The sequence below is a fragment of the Elephas maximus genome, chromosome 20, assembly GCF_024166365.1.
Source record: "Elephas maximus indicus isolate mEleMax1 chromosome 20, mEleMax1 primary haplotype, whole genome shotgun sequence".
Classification (NCBI taxonomy): Eukaryota; Metazoa; Chordata; class Mammalia; order Proboscidea; family Elephantidae; genus Elephas; species Elephas maximus.
Window position 1 is genome coordinate 17,741,637 of NC_064838.1, and position 22,908 is coordinate 17,764,544.

Genomic DNA, 22,908 nt, shown 5'->3' on the forward strand with positions numbered 1-22,908 from the left:
TTATCAGGTTTATGATTTGCACATGTTTTCTATCATTCTTTGACTTATCTGTTCACTATTTCATTTGTCTTTTGATGCACAAAAGTTTGTAATTTTGATGAAGTCCAATTTTTCTATTTTTCTTTTCTCACTTATGTCTCTTGGTATTGTCTCTAATAATCTCACCCATGCCTAACCTAAGGTCACAGAGATTTACTCTTCTGTTTTCTTCTAGGAGTTTTATAGTTCTAGCTCTTACATTTAGGTTTATGAGCCATTTTGTGTAAATTTTGTGTATGATGTGAGGTAGGTGGAGAAACACATTCTTACAAGTGAATATCCAGTTGTCCTAGATCATATTTGCTTTTAAAAAGGTATATTTGTCAGCAGAAGAAATGAATTGAAGGAAATTTGGAAGCAGAGACCAGTTAGCTATTCCAAGTAGATGAAGGCCTGAAGTAAGTTTGTGGCATTAAAGGAATGATTCAAAAGATATTCAAAGGCAGAACCTTCATCTGGTGGACATTTGTCATTTGGGAGCACTTTCCAGTATTCATTCCCCATTCTACCCAGCACTCTGACTTCCTTTTGAGGAAATCATCTCTTTTCTTTTGTACTTTGCTTCAGTAGGATGGTAAAGGCAATTTTTTTTCTTCAATCTATAGAAGCTAAGGGGACCAGATACTTCCTCTCACGGCCCACCTACATAAAGAAAGAAGGGGGGACTTACATTTGAACTATCAGAAGCTATCTCTTAGGATTCTGAATGTTGAATAAAAAACCATGAGTAGGGAATAAATTGTTGACATTGCTTCATTTCAGAGACACAGCCCTGAACATAATATTCCTATGGTTCTAGTTATCTATTGCTGTATAATGAACTACTCTAAAATGTAATGGAGAACTACGACTATTTTACCACATGTTGTGATTTTTTGGGTCAGGAACTGAGATAAGTCCCATCTGTGCAATTCTTCTGCTCCGAAGGCACACAGTGAGGATGATTCCTTCACATGGTTGGTGTCTTGGTGAGGGTGACTGGAAGGCTGAGCTCATGTGGGTCCTTCTCCCTCTCTGTATTCTCATGACATCACTCCAAGATGGTTGTCAACTTTGTAACGGTGGTCCAGGGCTCCAGGAACATAAGGTAGAAGGTGCTGGTCAGTTCTCTTAAAGACTAGGCCTGTAACTGGCATAAAAATGCTTATGCTGTACTCTATTAGTGAAAGCAGTCACAGGTCAGTCCATCATAAGGGAGAGAAAATGGTCTCCACTGTCAATGGGAGGATTGTCAAAGAATTTGCAGCCATATTTAATTTGCCACATATATCTAGAAAATCAGTATTTCTTCAGTTCCAACTCCTTAGCTCTCCCAAACTTAGTCCCACGGTTTTCAGGCCAAGATTTCCAAACTTCTAATCACTTCAGTGAACTCCTATGTGCCTCCAATAAATTCCTATTTCTGCTATGTTGCTTCCAACAAAAAGAATCCCAACTGATAGAACCCAAGAATTATAATTTGATTAGTGACAAATGATGAAGGACTGAAACATCTAGAATTTCCCCCCAGGTTTCTAGTTTAAGTAATTAAAATGATTGTGGTACCATTCTGTGATATATAAGGAAGAGAAGCAAAAGAATTAGGGAATGATAATGATTTCCATTTTGAATACACTGGTCATGCCAACAATCTGTTGGGTATATGGGTTGTACATGGAACAGATATTTGAGAATCATAAACACATTGGTGTTAACTGAAGCCATCCACATAGATGAGATGTGCAGGATAAAAAGAGAGTAAGGTCAAAGAATGAGCCCTTGGTGGAGAGGAAAAAAGAACCCACTGAAAAAGAATAGGATGAATGGCAAGAAAGGGGAGGAACTAATGAATGGGAACAATTTGAACATATTTAAAGTCTGAGGGAAGGAACCAGGAGAAGGGAAGTGTTTAACCTGAGTAGAAGATAATAGATTCAAGCTGTTCCTGGAGAATGGAATCAAATGGGATCCAGATTAGAGTGGAGACATTTCCACGGAAAGATGTTTTACTGCTTCCAGGGTGAAGGAATAAGTATGTGTGCAAGAAACACTCACGGATGAAAGAGTCATCCTTCTTCCTGTGGGGCAGGAGGAAACCGGGAAAAGATAATTGTGGGGAAGATGAGTGCTTATAACTTGGTGAGGGAGGTTGTTCAAGGCACTCTGCTGGTTTTTATTTTATCTAACGGCTGCCCTTGACAATGTTAGAGGATAGGCAAGGCTACCTGTGGAGACTAATGTGAGGCAGGAACTAATATTTTACAATATTGGTACATCCCCAATATCCTTCTTTTATATCTTCCTCCTCTTTCCTTCCCCTTGTCATTCCAGGGAATCATTCCAATTCTCTGCAGAGGGGTCACTGCCATCTATCTCCATCAGACCCACACTACATACTGCTGCAAATTAATCCCTGTAAAATATGACTCCAACGCAATTACTCCACACACACACACACACAGACACGTACACACACAGACTTAAGAAACCGATTTCTTATTCTCTACTGAATTGAATACTTTAAGATCTACCATCTTATGATCCAAAAAATTTAAGAAATGAGTCTTAATGAGTTCTGTATATCCCCAGTGCAGATACTGAGTCCTGCACACAGTAGGACTTCAGAAAATGCACTGCATTATGGTTTTTTTTTTTTTTTTAATGTTTAGGTGTTACAGATACCTGTTTACAACCAGCTTTTGAACAAATTCAACATTTATGCAGGAAGAGAAAATGTGGTCAATGTTAGTGTAATTACCACTATAGTAAATCAATAAGTACTGAAAGCATTAGTGCTATAAAGAATATGATCCCAGTAATGGTTAAGTAATGGAGAAAAATCTTATGTTTGTTCTAGCAGACATTTTCTCTCTTTCTCTATTCTTCCTTTTCACCTACACTTAATTAAAACACCTGGTATAGTCTTTCTGTGGAGCCTTGGTGGGGCAGTGGTTAATAGCTCAGCTGCTAACTGGAAGGTCTGCGTTTCAAATCCATCAGCCACTCCTTGGAAACCTTATGGGACTGTTCTACTCTGTCCCACAGGGTTGCTATGATTTCAGAATCGACTCAACAGCAAAGAGCTTTTGTTTTTGTTTTTTTTTGTTGTTGTTGTCGTTGTTTGTTTATAGTCTTTTTTAAGGAGCCCTGGTTGCTCAGTGGTTAAAGCACTTGGCTGCTCACCAAAAGGTCGCCGGTTTGAACCCACCGACCACTCTGCAAGAGAAAGATGTGGCAGTCTGCTTCTGTAAAGATTACAGCCTTGCAAACCCTATGAGGCAGTTCTACTCCGTCCTATAGGGTCACTATGAGTCAGAGCCGACTCAACGGCAGTAGAGTTGGTCTTTTTTTATTTATTTGTTTGCTTATAGTTTTTTGTTCTTCCTCATTTAACATTAAGCCTTTAAGCTGTTGCTGGAAGAAGATGAAAATAATATGTAAAAATGTCTACGCCACCTACGTTTTCAGTCCTAAAAGGTGAGAGAAATAAACCAAAAAACATGCAAATAAAATGGTAATCCGTTAGGAATTATGAAGTCAGTTATGTACCCCCAGACAGGATATGCCCCATATTACTCTTTATTCTCCTCACTTTTTGTGGTGTTAACACTTTTATGTCATCTTAGAAATCATGTGCTGTGTTCTTCTAGTTCTATTTTCTCACTACCTGGGCATCTTTGATCTTGCCCTTTTTTCCTTTCTCTCTCCCCCTTTTACTTTATAAAATAATTCAGAATTTCCTTTGAAAATCTAAAGGACAGACTAAAGAAAATTTAAAAGTCAAATTTTTTATATAATTTGCAAAACGATGTTGCCCTTGGCCACCATAAATCAGAGTAGGCAGGTATACTTTATTCTCTTTTTGGTGTAGATTTTGTATAATACATCTTGTCATTACCTATTTCCAAATCTAAATCTAAAAATTCAGAAGCATCTTAGTGTATGAGTCCTTGATGATTGATCACAATAATTCTGATTTTGACATTAATTATTCGTTTATTTTCTTCTTGGTGGTATCAGGCCATTGTTTTTCCCTTCCGCATTTAACACTGAATATTCAGATGTTTGCAGATTCCAGCATATGCACTGTCTCTCTCTTTACATGCTTCAAGGGAGCCAAAATTTTGTTTGTGTCACTGTTTAATACATAATAAAATTTTAGCTAAAACTGTACTGTGCTTGTTCATTTTGTAGACTGATAAAATGTCTTCCTTATATAGCCTTTGGGCACACGGGCCATAAATCAGCAAAATTGTAAATTGATAGGAATAGAAGATTCCTGGTTTCCATGAAAGCCTGACTATAATTCGACTAGAGCTCCTTCGCCTTTGCCACAACTTTCCCTGAGGTCCTATGGAGAGATTTGGCCCCATCACTTGTGCATCTAACTTACTCCCCTCCAGGAGCTGGGAAGACTTAGGAACGCAATCAGATGTGCTCAAACTTCAATATGTGGGAAAAGGACTTACAAATAATAATCTAAAAACTGAGCACCACATAATTTACAGAGCTCTTTCACATGCTTTGTCTCATCTCACTTCAAAGAAAGTATCAAATACACCTCACCTTATTAAAAAAGTATAGGAAGGAGAAACTCTCAGGAAGAAACTGAAATTAGAACCTGAGTGAGTTCACCAACATTTGGCAATGTTACTGTGTTACAGTGAATTGCTTTTACATGGTGTTTCTACTTGGTCTCTTAACTCCTACAAAATGATTGGCTGGGACTATGCAAATAATGTGTGTGAAGCTCTTGCAGGTATTGGACAACAATTATGCAAATAAGGTGTCTGTGGCCTACCAAGGGGGTTGGTGCATTTTGCTATCCTGCTAGACTTAAAAGAGCCAATCCCACAGAGGTTAGGGGAACCTCACTACCATCAGGAAGAAGAGTCTGGATTTGAGGTCTCTGTGGTAAGAACCTCCTAGATCCAGAAGAAAGAGCAAATGCTGAAGATGGTGAATGACAGCAGCAGTGGGCCTGCCTAGCCAACTGAATTCTCATTCAGGCAGGAGGTTGCTGGCAGAGCTAAAAGAGTTGTAACACTTGCTCGTGTCAGGTAAGAGAGGCCTGAGTGTGCCACATGCAGGGGTTGCACACCTCCCCTCTGGGCAGCAGAAGCCTGGTTAGGGTCATGGCAAGAGAGCCCAGCAGACCCAAGTAGCATTTGTGAGATCCGCCAACAAAGCTTAGAAGGGCCCTGCAGGAGAAGTTTGGAAGATCCTGTGCGGGGGTCTTCTGGCCAGCAGTGAGGTCCAGCAAGGCCCAGCAGCAGAACAGAAGCCTCAGGAGCCATGTAGGCCCCTGAGCAGCATGGTAGCAGCCAGAAGCAGCAGGGATATGAACACAGTATCTGATCTGATCCACATCTCACTTGCCTAACAACATAAGAACAAATGTGGGTAATTTGGGGAAGGATAAGTGGCTCTCCAAAGGAGCCCTGGTGGCACAGTGGTCAAAGCACTTGGCTGCTCACCAGAAGGTCAGCAGTTCAAACTCACCAGCTGCTCCATGGGAGAAAGTTTCGGCAGTCTGCTTCCATAAAGGTTACAGACTTGGAAACCTTATGGGGCAGTTCTACCCTGTCCTGTAAGGTTGTTATGAGTAGAAATCAACTCAACGGCAATGGGTTAAGCGGTTCTCCTTTAGGAATCTGTTGTTACTGTTTAATGTTGGCTTTTTATAAATAATAGTATTGGCTTTCACTTTGCCAACACTGTGTAAGTGTCTCACATGTCTGGCTCGACCACAGATGAATGTAGCCCCCATGGAATGGCTGATGCCAGTGTATGGTACTCATTCCTAGCAGTCTAATCACTTCCTGGAAGTTTGAGGCACAGCCTATCTGCATGTGCAATGCAGACAGACATGTACATACAGTTACTAAAATTGTACCTAGATCCAAAGGAAGTAGGGCACTGTTTTCATATACATGTTTAACATGGTATAAATTTTTAAGCCAAGAGACACACTTAGTGGCCATCAGGTCAGGTTAGCTTCAGGCTGTATATAAGAAAACAAAATAAAGAATAATCATGTCATAAACAAGACAGAAGTGTATTTCTCTTGGCAGCCTTGGGTTGGAATGATAATTCTGTCAAATGGTCTAGAACCCCTGCTCCATTATCCCTACACATGGCCTTTGTCCTTAATGTAAAACATAGCTGCTTGAGCTCCAGCCATCACATCAGAGCTCCAAGCAGTAGGAGGAAGGAAGAGGAAAAGACAGGCAAGCCCTTTCCTCTCGAAAGAGTTTTTCGGAATTTCTACACATTTCTACTTGCAATTACCTCATTGACCAAATCTTACATATATGACTAACCCGGTTGCAAGAGAGGTATGGAAATACTGCCTTATAGCAGGGTGAAATGGATCCACTAAAGTGAAGGGCAAGAGTGGACAACGGAGAAGACAGCCAGCAGACTCTGCCACAGGGAAGAAGGAAAGGGGAAAAGTATAGAAGCAGGCAGTTAGTAGGGCAGAAAGGACATCTACTAGTTCAAATTCCTTATGACCCTAGGGAGTAATTTTCTGTAAATAAAATTTGAAAATTCAACACACTAATAATCTGTAAAATTATCCAAGCAATGATGTAATGCAACTGAACACTGATTACTGCAGTAGTAGTTAAATGCTTGGCTGCTAACCGAAAGGTCGGTGGTTTGAGCCCATTAGCCACTCCATAGGAGAAAGATGTGGCAGTCTGCTTCTGTAAAGATTACAGCCTTGGAAACCCTATGGGGCAGTTCTACTCTGTCCTATAGGGTCATTATAAGTCAAAAGCGACTCAGTGCCAACGGGTTTGGTTTATTTATTTTTTTAGTAGCAGTACTATTAGTAGGAGTAGTAGACACTCAATACATACTCAATATGTAGGATATAAACCAAACCAAACCAAGCCCATTGCAGTGCAGTCAATTCCAACTGACAGTGACCCTAGGAGACAGAGTAGAATTGCTGGTTTTTAAGGAAATAAGAAAATACCGCTAAGCAAAAAAAAAAAGATTCGTTTCTTATTACTTGTAATAATCAGTGAATTAATGGCTTTGAAAACGCCATAAAATTAAAGATTATCTAAACTTCCAATGGCTCCAATATACCAATGACTTGGTTTTAATTTTTGAATGTGGCATAATTAAAAATTGCCACCAAGTGTTATTTTTGGTAACTTAATTTCTCTAAGTTACCAACATCAGAAATAAGAAGTATAAAACTTTAAAGAGGTTTTGGTCTTAAGCAGTAGGCTACCTTTATCATTTTCCAAATATAAAGGCAAACACTTTCAAAGAATTTTTTTTTTTTAATGTGTAATTCTGAGCTCAGAGATAGTTCCTCAACATTTTCTCCTTCATTTGGCTTGAATAATTTTACTCTCTGTTTCTTCATTTGTTATTATGACATTTTTGGGCATTCGGTTTCACTCAAGAAATGTTTTCAAACCCTTTGCTAACAGGGTAGCATCTCTCTCAAAACCAACCTGATGTGTAGGTATTTCAGGCTCTATAACATGATTTCAGTATCGCTGAGAGTACTACTGGCCTCTTGACCTTCATCTATTGTTCAGGTTGCTCCACCTTCTTCCTTCCCTTAATTGTAGTTGTCCTTTGTTTTTTATTTCGTACTTGTTCTTTTCTTTACCCCCTGCCCCCTTTTGTTTCTGTCTTAAAGCGGTTGTCATCAAGTCAGTTTTGACTTACGACAACCCCATGCATGTCAGAGTAGAACTGTGCTCCACAGGGTTTTCAATGGCTAATTTTTCAGAAGTAAATCACCAGGTCTTTTTTTCAAGGTGCCTCTGGATGAACTCAAACTTTCAACCTTTCAGTTAGCAGCCAAGCACAAGAACCATTTGCACCACTCAGAGAGTCCTCTTTCTGCCTTAGATAACTTCAATTACTCCCCGTTAAGGAGCCCTGGTGGTATAGAAGTTAAAGCCCTCAGATACTAACCTGAAGGTCAGTGGTCCAAACCCACCATCTGCTCTGTGGGAGACGGACGTGCCACTCTGCTTCCATAAAGATATGGTTGCTGTTGGGTGCCATCAAGTCAGTTAGTGAACCTATGCATAATAGAATGAAAACACTACCCACTTCTGCATCGTCCTTAAAATCCTTGCTATGTTTGAGCCCATTGTTGCAGCCACTGTGTCAATCCATCTCATTGAGGTTCTTCCCCTTTTTCACTGACCCTCTGCTTTACCAATCATGATATCCTTCTGCAATGACTAGTCCCTCCTGATAACTTGTCCAAAGTACAAAAAACGAAGTCTTGCCTCCCTCACTTCTAAGGAGTATGCTAGCTGTACTTCTGAGATAGATTTGTTCATTCTTCTGGGAGTCCATGGTGTATTCAATATTCTTCACCAACACCATAATTCAATGGCATCAATGCTTCTTTGGTCTTCCTTATGCATCGTCCATGAGTTGGATCAGGTGCACCTTTGTCCTCAAAGTGACATCTTTGCATTTGAACATTTGAAAGAGATCTTTTGCAGCAGATTTGCCCAATGCAAATTTCTTGACTGCTGCTTCCATGGATGTGGATCCAAGTAAAATGAAAGTCTTGAGAACTTCAGTATTTTTTCCATTTATCATAATGTTGCTTATTGGTCAAGTTGTGAGGATTTTTTTTTTTTCAATGTTTGAAGTGTAATCCATACTGAAAGTTCTGATCTTCATCAATAAGTGCTTCAAGTCCTCTTCACTTTCAACAAACAAAGGGGTGTCATCTGCATATTGCAGGTTGTTAATGAATCTTCCTTCAATCCTGATGCTGCATTCTTCTTCATATAGTCTGGTTTCTCAGGTTATTTGCTCAGCATACAGATTGAATAAGTACGGTGAAAGGATACAAACCTGGCCCACACCTTTCCTAATTTAAAAAAAAAAAAAAAAAAAAAACCATGCAATATCCCCTTTTCTGTTTGAATGACTGCCTCTTGGTCTATGTATAGGTTCCTCATGAGCACAGTTAAGTGTTATGGAATTCCCATTATTTGCAATGTTATTCATAATTTGTTATGATCCACACGGTCAAATGTCTCTGCATAATCAACAAAATGCAGGTAATCATCTTTCTGGTATTCTCTGCTTTCAGCCAAGATCCATCTGACATCAGCAACAATATGCCTGGTTTCATGTCCCCTTCTGAACCTAACCTGAATTTCTGGCAGTTCCCTGTTGATGTACAGCTGCAACTTCTTTTTTTTTTTTAATTTTCTTTAAGTGAAAGTTTACAAGCCAAGGTCAGTCTCTCATACAAAAGCTTATATACATCTTGCTATGTACTCCGAGCTGCTCTACCCTAATGAGACAGCACACTTCTTCTCTCCACTCTGTATTCCCCATGTCCATTCAACCAGCTTCTGTCCCCTCTGCCTGCTCATCTCACCTGCAGGCAGGAGCTGCCCACATAGTCTCATGTGTCTACTTGAGCCCAGAAGCTCACTCCTCACCAGTATCATTTTCTGTCTTATAATCTAGTCCAATCCCTCTCAGAAGAGTTGGCTTCAGGAATGGTTCCAGTCTTGGTCTAACTGACGGTCCAGGGACTATGACCTCCAGGGCCCCTCTAGTCTCAGTCAGACCATTAACTCTGGTCTTTTTAAGAGAATTTGAGGTTTGCATCCCACTGTTCTCCTGCTCCATCTGGAATTCTGTTTTGTTCCCTGTGAGGGCAGTCTTTGGTGGCAGCCAGGCACCACCTAGTTCTTCTGGTCTCAGGCTGATGTAGTCTCTGGTTTATGTGGCCCTTTCTGTCTCTTGGGTTCATATTTACCTTGTGTCTTTGGTATTCTTCATTCTCCTTTGCTCCAGTGGGGTGGAGAACAATTGAATCATTTTAGGTGGCCACTTGCTAGCGTTTAAGACCCCAGAAGCCACTCACCAATGTGGGATGCAGAATATTTTCTTAATACATTTTGTTATGCCAGTTGGCCTATATGTCCCCTGAAACCATGGACCCCAGACCCTCATCCCTGCTACTCTGGCCTTTGAAACATTTGGTTGTATTCAGGAAACTTCTTTGCTTTCGGTTTATTTCAGTTGTGCTGACCTCCCCTGTATTGTGCATTGTCATTTCCTTCACTTAAAATAGTTTTTGTCTACTACCTAATTAGTGAATACCCTTTGCCCTCCCTCCCCATGCTCATAACCATCAAAGAATCTTTTCTTTGCATTTAAACTTTTTCTTGAGTCCTAATGACAGTGGTCTTATACAATATTTGTCCTTTTGCAACTAACTAATTTCACTCAGCATAATGCCTTACAGATTCCTCCATGTTATGAGATGTGTCACTGATTCATCATTGTTCTTAATCATTGCATAGTATTCCCTTATGTGAATATATCATAATTTATTTTGCAACTGTTTATGAATTATCTTCTGTAAAATGTAAGTTGTGTGTGATATTAATGATATTGTTTGATAATTTCCACATCCTGGTTGATCACCTTTCTTTGGAATAGGCATAAATGTGAATCTCTCCCAGTTGGTTGGCCAGGTGGCTGTCTTCTAATTTGCCTGGAATAGACAAGTGAGCACTTCCAGCAGTGCACCCTTTTGTAGAAACATCTCAGTTGATATTCTGTCAATTCCTGGAGCCTTGTTTTTCACCAATGCCTTCAGTGCTGCTTGGACTTCTTCCTTCAGTACCATCATTTCATGATCATATGCTACCTCCTGAAATGGTTGAATTTCAACCAATTCTTTTTTAGTACAATGATTTATTCCTTCCATCTTCTTTTTATGTGTCCTGCATTGTTCAATATTTTGCCCATAGAATCCTTCAGTGTTACAACTCAAGGCTTAAATATTTCCTTCACTTCTTTCAGCATGAGAAATTTGGAGCATGTTCTTCCCTTTTGGTTTTCTAACTCCAAGTCTTTGCACCTTTTATTATTATACTTTATCTTCTTGAGCTGCTCTTTGAAATCTTCTGCTCACCTCTTTTATATGATTATTTCTTCCTTTTGCTTTACATACTGTATACTCACCCCCAAGTGTCTGTCAGTTTGTCGTACTGTGGGGGCTTGTGTGTTGCTGTGATGCTGGAAGTTATGCCACTGGTGTTAAGATACCAGCAGGGTCACCCGTGGAGGACAGGTTTCAGCTGAGCTTCCAGACTAAGACACACTAGGAAGAAGGACACGGCAGTCTACTTCTGAAAAGCATTAGCCAGTGAAAACCTTATGAATAGCAGTGGAACACTGTCTGATATAGTGCTGGAAGATGAGCCCCGCAGGTTGGGAACCACTCAAAAGATGACTGGGGAAGAGCTGCCTCCTCAAAGTAGAGCCGACTTTAATGACACGGATGCAGTAAAGCTTCCGGGACCTTCATTTGCTGATGTGGCATGACTCAAAATGAGAAGAAACAGCTTCAAACATCCACTAATAATCGGAACCTGGAATGTATGAAGTATGAATCTAGGAAAATTGAAAACCGTCAAAAATGAAATGGAACACATAAACATCGATATCCTAGGCATTAGTGAGCTGAAATGGACTGCTATTGGCCATTTTGAATCAGATAATCATATAGTCTACTACGTGGGAATGACAACTTGAAGGGGAATGGTGTTGCATTCATCGTCAAAAAGAACGTTTCAAAATCTATCCTGAAGTACAACGTTGTCAGTGATAGGATAATACCCATATGCCTACAAGGAAGACCAGTTAATACGACTAATATTCAAATTTATGCACCAACCACTAGGCCCAAAGATGAGGAAATAGAAGATTTTTATCAGCTGCTACACTCTGAAATTGATCGAACATGCAATCAAGATGCATTGATAATTACTGGCGATTGGAATGCAAAAGTTGGAAACAAAGAAGAACGATCAGTAGTTGGAAAATGTGGCCTTGGTGATAGAAACAATGCCAGAGATCGGATGATAGAATTTTGCAAGACCAACGACTTCTTCACTGCAAATACCTTCTTTGACCGACATAAACGGCGACTGTACACATGGACCTCACCAGATGGAACACACAGAAATCAAATTGGCTATGTCTGTGGAAAGAGACGATGGAAAAGCTCAATATCATCAGTCAGAACAAGGCCAGGGGCTGACTGTGGAACAGACCATCAATTGCTCATAAACAAGTTCAAGCTGAAACTGAAGAAAATCAGAGCAAGTCCAGGAGAACCAAAATATGACCTTGAATATATCCCACCTGAATTTAGAGACCATCTCAAGAATAGATTTGACGCATTGAACACTAGTGACTGGAGACCAGATGAGTTGTGGAATGACATCAAGATCATCATCCATGAAGAAAGCAAGGGGTCACTGAAAAGACAGGAAAGAAAGAAAAGACCAAGATGGATGTCAGAGGAGACTCTGAAACTTGCTCTTAAGCGTCGAGCAACTAAAACAAAAGGAAGAATTGATGAAGTAAAAGAACCGAACAGAAGATTTCAAAGGGCGTCTTGAGAAGACAAAGTATTATAATGATGTGTGCAAAGAGCTGGAAATGGAAAACCAAAAGGGAAGAACACGCTCGGCAGTTCTCAAGCTGAAAGAACTGAAGAAAAAATTCAAGCCTCGAGTTGCAACAGTGAAGGATTCCATGGGGAAAATATTAAGTGACGCAGGAAGCATCAAAAGAAGATGGAAGGAATACACAGAGTCATTATACCAAAAAGAATTAGTCAATATTCAATCATTTCAAGAGGTGGCATATGACCAGGAACCGATGGTACTGAAGGAAGAAGTCCAAGCTGCTCTGAAGGCATTGGTGAAAAACAAGGCTCCAGGAATTGATGGAATATCAATTGAGATGTTCCAACAAACAGATGCAGTGCTGGAGGTGCTCACTTGTCTATGCCAAGAAATATGGAAGACAGCTTCCTGGCCAACTGACTGGAAGAGATCCATATTTATGCCTATTCCCAAGAAAGGTGATCCGACCGAATGTGGAAATTATAGAACAACATCGTTAATACCACACGCAAGCAAAATTTTGCTGAAGATCATTAAACAACAGCTGCAGCAGTATATCAACAGGGAACTGCCACAAATTCAGGCTGGTTTCAGAAGAGGACATGGAACCAGGGATATCATTGCTGATGCCAGGTGGATCCTGGCTGAAAGCAGAGAATACCAGAAGGATGTTTACCTGTGTTTCATTGACTATGCAAAGGCATTCAACTGTGTGGATCATAACAAACTATGGATGACACTGTGAAGAATGGGAATTCCAGAACACTTAATTGTGCTCATGAGGAACCTTTACATAGATGAAGAGGCAGTTGTTCGGACAGAACAAGGGGATACTGATTGGTTTAAAGTCAGGAAAGGTGTGCATCAGGGTTGTATTCTTTCACCATACCTATTTAATCTGTATGCTGAACAAATAATCTGAGAAGCTGGACTATATGAAGAAGAATGGGGCATCAGGACTAAAGGAAGACTCATTAACACTCTGCATTATGCAGATGACACAACCTTGTTTGCTGAAAGTGAAGAGGACTTGAAGCACTTACTAATGAAGATCAAAGACCACAGCCCCTTCAGCATGGATTACACCACAAAATCAAGAAAACAAAAATCCTCACAACTGGACCAATGAGCAATATCATGATAAACAGAGAAAAGATTGAAGTTGTCAAGGATTTCATTGTACTTGGATCCACAATCAACAGCCATGGTAGCAGCAGTCAAGAAACCAAAAGATGCATTGCCTTTGAAATGTGGTGTTGGCGAAGAATATTGAATATCCCATGGACTGCCAAAAGAACGAACAAATCTGTCTTGGAAGAAGTGCAGCCAGAATGCTCCTTAGAGGCAAGGATGGCGAGACTGCCTCTTACATACTTTGGACGTGTTGTCAGGAAGGATCAGTCCCTGGAGGAGGACATCATGCTTGGCAGAGTACAGGGTCAGCGGAAAAGAGGAAGACCCTCAACAAGGTGGACTGACACAGTGGCTGCAACAAAGAGCTCAAGCAGAGCAGTGATTGTAAGGATGGCGCAGGACCAGGCAGTGTTTCGTTCTGTTGTGCATAAGGTCGCTATGAGTCGGAACCGACTCAACAGCACCTACCAACAACAACTGTATACTCAAGAACAAGCTTCAAAGTCTCTTCTGACACCCATCTGTAAAGATTATAGCCTTGGAAACTCCATGGGCAGCTCTATTCTGTCCCATGGGGTTGTTATGAATCAGAAGCAACTAGACAGTAATGGGTTTGGTTTTTTGTCGGGAGAGAGTAGTTTATGGGTAAAAAGTATCCCTGTTGGTGCACTGGTTAAAGTGCTTGGCTGCTAACAGAGAGGTCCGTGATTTGAACCCACGAAGCACTGTGTAGGAGAATGATATGACAGTCTGCTTCCGTAAAGGTTACAGCCTTGGAAATCCTGTGGGGTGGTTCTACTCTGTCCTGTAGAGTCACTATGAGTCAGAATTGACACTTTGGCAACGGGTTTGATTTTGGTTTATGCGTAACTTGCAGAAAAAGAAAATATTTGAACAGCTATTAATGTACGTATATGTTTATTCAATTAGTAAAACAGACACATACTGGAAAACTACTGCGTTCCAGGCGTTACAACACACTAGATACGCAGAAACAAAAGATAGTCACTGGCCTCAAAGAGTCTACGATTGTTGAAGTCAACAGTCATCAGACACAGGGCTCAGATAAACACAGGCTATAAGGTAAGCATTATTCTATAGGAGCGATTTCCTGTGGGATCAAGTAGGTGCACTTTAGGATAAAACATTTAAGCTATTTTACGTTGCATCAGTCTAACTAAATGGTACCAAAAAAAACCCAAACCCAGTGCCGTCAAGTCCGTTCCAACTCATAGAGATCTTTGAAGTCCAGATAATGTTTTTATTTTCTGCTCTGCAAAGAATTTTAGGGGCAGGAGCTTGTTTGATTAAAGAAAACTGCTCACTGACTTGCTGATGCTGGAATATCCTTTTTAACAGATGATTTCTTTGGAGTGTGCAAAGCATAAATGGTAACTTTGTGATATTAGCCATATGCATCTCAGTATGTATTATCAGGTACATTCTGTGGAGTACAAGGCAAGCAATTTATGGAATGGGAAGAAATCATGAAGACACTCAGAATCTCTGGGTGTTATTTATCCCCAAGAAGGGAGAAAAGCAGAGAAAATGAAGGCTGGGGGTTCTGGAAGACGAACTTTTTGCAGAGCACTCCTATTCTGTCCAAACAAGGCTTCTGCCTATACAAGGACTCGACCTTATGTTTCAAAACTGAGCAGAAATAGACAAGCAGTGTATACAAGTCTGAAGCAAAGTTTTCCTTTGAAACATGAAGTCTCTAAAACTGATCTAAGCCCTAGAAACATCCTCAAACACTGAAGATTCAGGAATAAATGACAGAATAATAAGTGTTGTAGGAACCAAGTTATAAAGGATTAGGGTTTACTCTCTAACCAGAAAGATATCAAAACACCAAACAAGTAACTGAATTGTCTTAATTGTAATCCCCTTTCGAAGTAATTTCTAAAAAAGGACATCAGTGTCCTTTTCTATTTTTTAAAACATGAGATTAATGATGAGTGATGATAAGTTACTGATTATTTTGTTTTAAAAGAATTAGGTTAAAATACTGTTTGAAGTTATTCATTTTACCCCATTGACATTTTAATGTATAAATATAATTATTGTCTCTTTAAGGAATGCTTGATTTTTGCCTTGATATATATGTTAGCAACTGTGTGTTTGAAAGAGAATCATAAAATGTAAAACTTTATGTTTAATCACCAGTGTCAAAAATTATTAGGTAATAACCACTGGCGAAGAGAATGTGGTAAAAGATACAAAGGCCCATATTTAAGGCATAATTTTTCTAATATTTTCTCTGATTTTAAGATGTCATGGCGTCATATGAAGGTTAACAGGCCAGATACCAAATGGACTTTTAAAAAAATGTTAAGCGATCAATTTGCACTCATAAAAGGGTTAAGATTACTGGAAGCCAAAGTTCTCTTTAACCACCATCTAGGTGCATCACTGGCTGGAGAGACAATAAAATCTTCTCCTCATTCTTCAACTGGCTAAGCAAAAGTAAAGTAATTGCTTAATGGAAGGCTGCTCTGAAATTTTAGGCAGAATATAATTCCATTAGATATTATAAAACAAGAATTTTAACACTAGAAAATGTTGTTTAAAGATCTGCTTCATTAATCCTGGCATGACCCCAGTCTCCCCATCTCTTAACCCAAATTCTAACCAATAAACCAGTTGCCATCAAGTCGATTCGTACTCTTGGCAACCTCACGTGTTTCCAAGTAGAACTGTACTCCATAGGGCTCCCAATGGCTGATTTTTCAGAAGTAGATCGCCAGGCCTTTGTTTGGAGGCATCTCTGGGTGGAGTGGAACCGCCAAGCTTTCTGTTAGCAGCTAAGAGCATCAAGCATCGGTTCCACTCAGAGACTCCAATCCAAACGCTAGCCCTCCTTTTCTCACTGCAAGTCTTAGCACCATGCCGGGGAACACCCCTGTGAGGTTGCGTTTAGGAAAGAGAACAGTCTTTCGACAAAGCTGATTTGTTTTTTAAATTGTGTTTCCTACTTTTGAAAGCTTTGGCTAAGTGTGTGTTTAAAATCCATTATGATTGTGAATATAAAATCTTTACCCATTCTGCGCCTACATGAAGACAAACAAAATTCGGGGGAAGAATCAATAAGGAAAAGGGGGATTCTTTTTGTTTTCTAACAGTAGAAATAGATTTGCTCAATAAAACGTGGCAACTCATTTTGATTTTTAAGGCAAGATGGGTGTTAGGAAAATTTTCAAGAGCAGGGCTTCTTGGAGGGGGAAAAAAAAAACCTAGAGTGGATGTTTCTATTCAGTAAAAAAAAAAAAATTTTCCAAATATACACGTACCTTTTAATTAGTTTTTTTTTTTTTTTTAAAGGGGCATTGTTTTTGTAAGAAATTGGGATAAGTGTTGTGGAAGAATCATAGTTAAATGGTGAATAATTTCGCACACGGAGGCCATCTCTGATCATTGGATCAAGTAGCTCTTACTCGTTTTTGGTCATGTTATGATAAACGCTGTCTGGATAGCATCAAAATATCCAGATGCAAAGGGAAAAAGCCACCACTCAATCCGGCTGTTTTGTTTGTCAGCTACCACACTCCTGCGTTTGGAGGCATCCCAGAAGATTGCCTGAAATGCTCGCTTTGCATCCGGGTGTTTGGCATTGTGTAGCCACAATGAAAGACAAAGTGCTAAGTTTGACAGCTGTTGGGGTGACAGCTTTTTTTTTTTTTCCTTCTTGTGCTTCATAAAAACAATCTTTTACAGGATAATTTTTGTATCGAATTACACAATCAAATTAGAAAAACCCACCCTGTTGTAAATTGTCGATTGAGCCGTTATTTCTCACTGGAAAACAGCATTTGGCATAAGACAAAAAGGAGGAAATATTATGGTATTCTTCCAAATGTATAAGACCATTTACCCCGCACGTGTTTCGTGAGCACCTATAAGGTGAATAGACTGTATCAGTAAGTTTATCCCTTATCCTCTAATCTTTAGCCAGTTTCTTAATCAGCATTTTTTAAATTCATAATAATAATATGTGTTTGAAGGTTATTATTTAGCATCCTTCTCCTATAAACTCCACAAAGGCACAGATAGTATCTCTTGTTTATAGTGCATACCAGCTCCTAGCACTGTGCTGCCATGTAGTAGATGCTCAATGAATATATGAGCACTGAATGCCAAGCACTATTCTGTGCAAAACTGTTTATTTTTAGAATAGCAAATATTCATAAATTTTAAAAAGAAACATCCAGATAGTAAATTAGACTCTTATTTTTCAGTAGAACGTTAGCAGTCTTTAGATACACATGATAAAGCATATTGTTTGAACTATACAAAGATTGTAAAGACCACAATGATATATACATGCTTTGCTAAGCATTTTTGAAAATCTTTTTTTTTTTTTTAAACTATGTGTTATTTAGGAGTCCTGGTAGCACAGTGGTTAAGCGCTTGCCTGCTAATCCGAATGTCGGAGGCTCGAACCCACCAGCCACTCCACAGGAGAAAGATGTGGCAGTCTGCCTCCGTAAAAGATTACAGCCTTGGAAATCCTATGGGGCAGTTCTTCTCTGTCCTATAGGGTCACTATGAGTCAGAATTGACTTGATGGCAATGGGTTTATTCTTTTGGTTTATATATTTCTTCCTTTTTAGTGAAGATCAATTAGTATAATGATTGGTTGTTTAAAAATTAAAGTATTTTATATTTGAGTTTTGGCAACAAATTAACTAAAGCACAAGTTATACCTAGAGGCTGGATTGAGGGGCTGATTCTTGAACCCATAAATAATATAAAAAATATATGTTTCCAATACATCAATATGAAAGCTGGACAATGAAAAAAGAAGACAGAAGAAGAATTGATACATTTGAACGGTGGCGTTGAAGAATATTGAATATACTGTGGACTGCCAGAAGAACAAAAAAATCAGTCTTAGAAGAAATAAAGCTAAAATGCTCTTGAGAAGTGAGAATGGTAAGACCTGGTCTTGCTTACTTTAGACATATCATCAGGGAGGTCCAACTTCTGGAAAAGGACATTATATTTGGTAAAGTGGAGGGTCAGCGAAGATGAAGGATGCCCTCGATGAGATGGATTAATTCAATAGCCTCAAGAGTGGACTCAAACACGTCATAGATCATGAAGACGCACAGGACCGGGCAAGGCTTTTTTTCTGTTACATATAAGGTCTCCATGAGTCGGAGATGACCTGATGGCAACTAAAAAGAACAACATGTTGTCAATGAGGGAAGAATAAATGTCAATTGAGCAGTTAGGGTTTCACTTTTTACTTTATCTACTCCTAATGAGCAGCAGAAAGAACTACCAAGTAGCTTGCATCTACATCTTCTGATTCCATGGTTTGTTTTTGGTTTTTTTTTTTGCTATAAGGAGGGAAGAGCTGGACAGAGAAATTGGAGATGAGACACTAGTGAAATGGCCTTGGGCTATTCACTCAACAGCCCTGGACCAGAAAAAAAGAGATTTTTAAAATTTGTATCCTCAGAAAAAAAAGTTATTTTATGGATGCAAATATGAAGAAGATGCTATAAAAATAAACAGGAAAGGGCCGTTGGAAACAAAAATTTTGACAGGTCAAATTCAAAACAAGATTTTGAAAATAATTCTCAGAAAATCTGGGAAATAGAACAGTAAGGGAAAAAAAAATAGAAGGGGAAAATACAAAAGTTGGAGAATCATTTTGGTTCTGGTATTGCCTGATAGGAATTCCAGGAAGAAAGAATATTATCAAAATCACGATGCAGTAAAATTCTCAGAAGTGAAGTATGTATGTCCCCAGATTAAAAAGATCCACCAACTGCTCAGACAGACGATTGAAAAAGACCTATACCACAGCACACATGTAAGGTGTGTGTCAGGGCTGTATCCTTTCACCATACTTATTCAACCTGTATGCTGAGCAAACAATCCAAGAAGCTGGACTCTGTGAAGAAGAACAAGGCATCAGGTTTGGAGGAAGACTTGTTAACAATCTCCATTATGCAGATGACACAACCTTCCTTTCTGAAAGTGAAGAGGACCTGAAGCACTTACTGAGGGAGATTCAAGACTACAGCTTTCAGTATGGATTACATCTCAACATAAAGAAAACAAAAATCCTTACAACTGGACCAATAAGCAACATCCTGATAAATGGAGAAAACAATGATGTTGTCAAGGATTTCATTTTACCTGGATCCACAATCAACACCCATGGAAGCAGCAGTCAAGAAATCAAATGATGCATTGCTCTGGGTGAATCTGATGACAAAGACCTCTTTAAAGTGTTAAAAAGCAAAGACGTCACCTTGAGGACTAAGGTGCACCTGATCACGTCATGGTGTTTTCATTCACTTCATATGCATGCAAAAGTTGGATGATGAATAAGGAAGACAGAAGAAGAACTGATGCCTTTGAATTATGGTGTTGGTGAAGAATATTGGATGTATCAGGGACTGCCAGAAGAAAAAAACAAATCTGTCTTGGAAGAAGGACAGCCAGAATGCGCCTTAGAAGCAAGATGGCAAAACTTCATCTCACATACTTTGGACAAGTTATCAGGAGGGATCAGTCCCTGGAGAAGGACATCATGCTTGGTAAAGTAGAAGGTGAACGAAAAAGAGGAAAACACTCAAGGAGATAGATTAATATAGTGGCTGCAACAATGGGCTCAAGCATGACAATTATGAGAATCTCGTGAGACCAAGCAGTGTTTCATTCTGTTGTACATATGAGTCAGAGTTGACTCGACGGCACCTAACAATAACACAACAAGGCAAACATCAAGAAAACTCAGAGGATACAGATCAATACTAAACTTTCGATTAAAAAAAGACAAGTCACCTACAAAGGACAGGGAACCAGAAGATATGGGACTTCAAAATAACCCCAGTGGATACTAGAGATAAAGGAATACAACAAAGCAAATCCTTCACATAAAAAAAGTGGGGGGAAAGATTTTCAACTTATGAATTCAGCATTTTAAGGAAGACCTGAAAAAATTTACCTCTTGTAGGCATTACCTCAGGAAACTACTGGAGAATGAGGCCCAGTAAAACAAGAAACAAGGGTGTAAACCCAAAAAGAGAAAGGGACATGGGATCCAAAAAACAGACATATGAGGATAGCCTCAGTGTTGCAAATTCAGAGTACTTTGGGCACAAGGATTCAACTTGGGGTGGGACAGAGATAATCTTCTAGATATAATAGATCTGAAGGAGAAATTGGAAAAATTAGGGATGAGTTTGTAGAAAACGGTGTGCTATGGATTGAACTGTGTCCGCCCCAAAATGTATGCCAACTTGGCTAGGCCATGATTCCCAGTACCATGTGGTTGTCCACCATCTTGTGATTTGATGTGATTTTCCTATGTGTTGTAAATCCTACCTCTATAATGTTAATTAGGCAGGATTAGAAGCAGTTATGTTAATAAGACAGGGCTCAATCTATAAGATTAGGTTGTGTTTTGAGTCCATCTCTTTTGAGATAAAAAAAGAGAGAAGTGAGCAGAGAGACACGGGGACCTCACCACCAAGAAAGAAGCACTGGGTACATAGCGCACCCTTTGGACCTGGGATCCCTGCACTGAGAAACAACTAGTCCAGGGAAGACTGAAGACAAGGACCTTCCTCCAGGGCCGACAGAGAGAGAAAGACTTCCCCCGGAGCTGGTACCCTGAATTCGGACTTTTAGCCTACTAGATTGTGAGAGAATAAATTTCTCTTTGTTAAAGCCATCCACTTGTGGTATTTCTGTTATAGCAGCAGTAGATGACTAAGACATGATATAATGGAGAATGATAGGGACTTATTTATCCTGGTGATGGAGTACATGATGAGAAAAATAATCGTGAACTACTTGGTGCTACAGCACCAACTACTGATTTAACTAAAGAAAGAAAACCAGTTGCTGTCCAGTTCATCCCAACTATTGGCGACCCGTGTGTGTCAGAGGAGAACTGTGTTCTGCAGGGTTTTCAGCGGCTGATGTTTTTCGAAGTAGCTTACCTTTTGGTTAGCAGCTGAGCACATTAATCATTTGCATCACCCAGAGCCTCCAACTAAATAAACTACAACAAAATAAATCATAAATCCACTGAGACTTATCTAGGTTGTTGAATCTTTGAAAATGTTATTACTTTCATACTTTCATATTAAATTTAATGTTCACTTTGAAACATCTTTTTTTTTCCTCTGAAAATACATGTTTTCTGTGGCAGTTTTAGATAGTAGCTGTCTTTTGGTGGAAAAGCATGGCATAATTTCTCCAGAGCTCTGCCTTGTGATTTTTCTGCATATATCTGAATCAGGGTGATTAACTTGTGTCTGCCACGTTTTCTCCACTGCGAGGTAGAAACAAATCCTCTCCTCTTCCCTGGCCAACATTCTCTTACTCTTTCTAATCTAACAGACACTTTGAAATATATTAAAACCTGAGAAATGTTTCGAGTTGCAGGAAATTGAAACCACGAGACTTTTCCTACAAAATAGCACACACACTCACACACACACAAAAGTTATCCTTGATTCAAATCAGATAACTTCTGTTATAATACCTTATTCATTGTGTAGCAGAATATATCAGTATTTTTTTTTAATTCCTTAACAAATTTCTCTTTTCCTATTAATGTGCATTCATGAAGAATTTATCTGACTTGGTTTGATGGTCGATGTTACCTGTCAGCTTGACTAGGCTATGAATCTCAGTGATTTGGCAGACATTGGATTGATTGCTCTTTCATAATGTAATATAATGCAATCACCTCCATAATGAGATCTGCTATAAGCAGCCGATCAGTCAAAAAGGGAGTTTCCTTGGGGGTGTGGCCTACCTCCAGTCTATAAATGGATGTTCCAGCAAGGCTCTCTCTCGCTTACTCTGGATCCTGCATCTGACTCATCATTATCTGACCTTCAGTTCTTGGGATGTGAGCCAGCAGCCTGCCTCCTGACTTGCAGATTTTAGGATTTGCTAACTCCCACAGCCCCATGAGCCAGCAGCCTGCTGTCTGACCTGCCAATTTTGAGTTCGTCAGCCTCTGTGCCCGCATGATTTAGGAGAAGCCTCCAGCCTGGCACCTGACCCATGGATTTTGGGACTTGCCAGCCTCCCCAACTGTGTGAGTCATTTCCTTGAATTAAATCTCTATATATTTATATGTATACATAAATTTCACTGGCGTTGTTCTTCTAGAGAGCCCAGCCTAAGATACTTGGGGAGTATCCATTTAAAGGACATCGTAGAGAACACTAAAAAAGCACAGAAAACATTAAGCATGTTTAACTTCTCAATGGTGAAGAAAATGTTAAATATTTGACAACTGAACTTGCTTGACACAATAGCTTTTTGT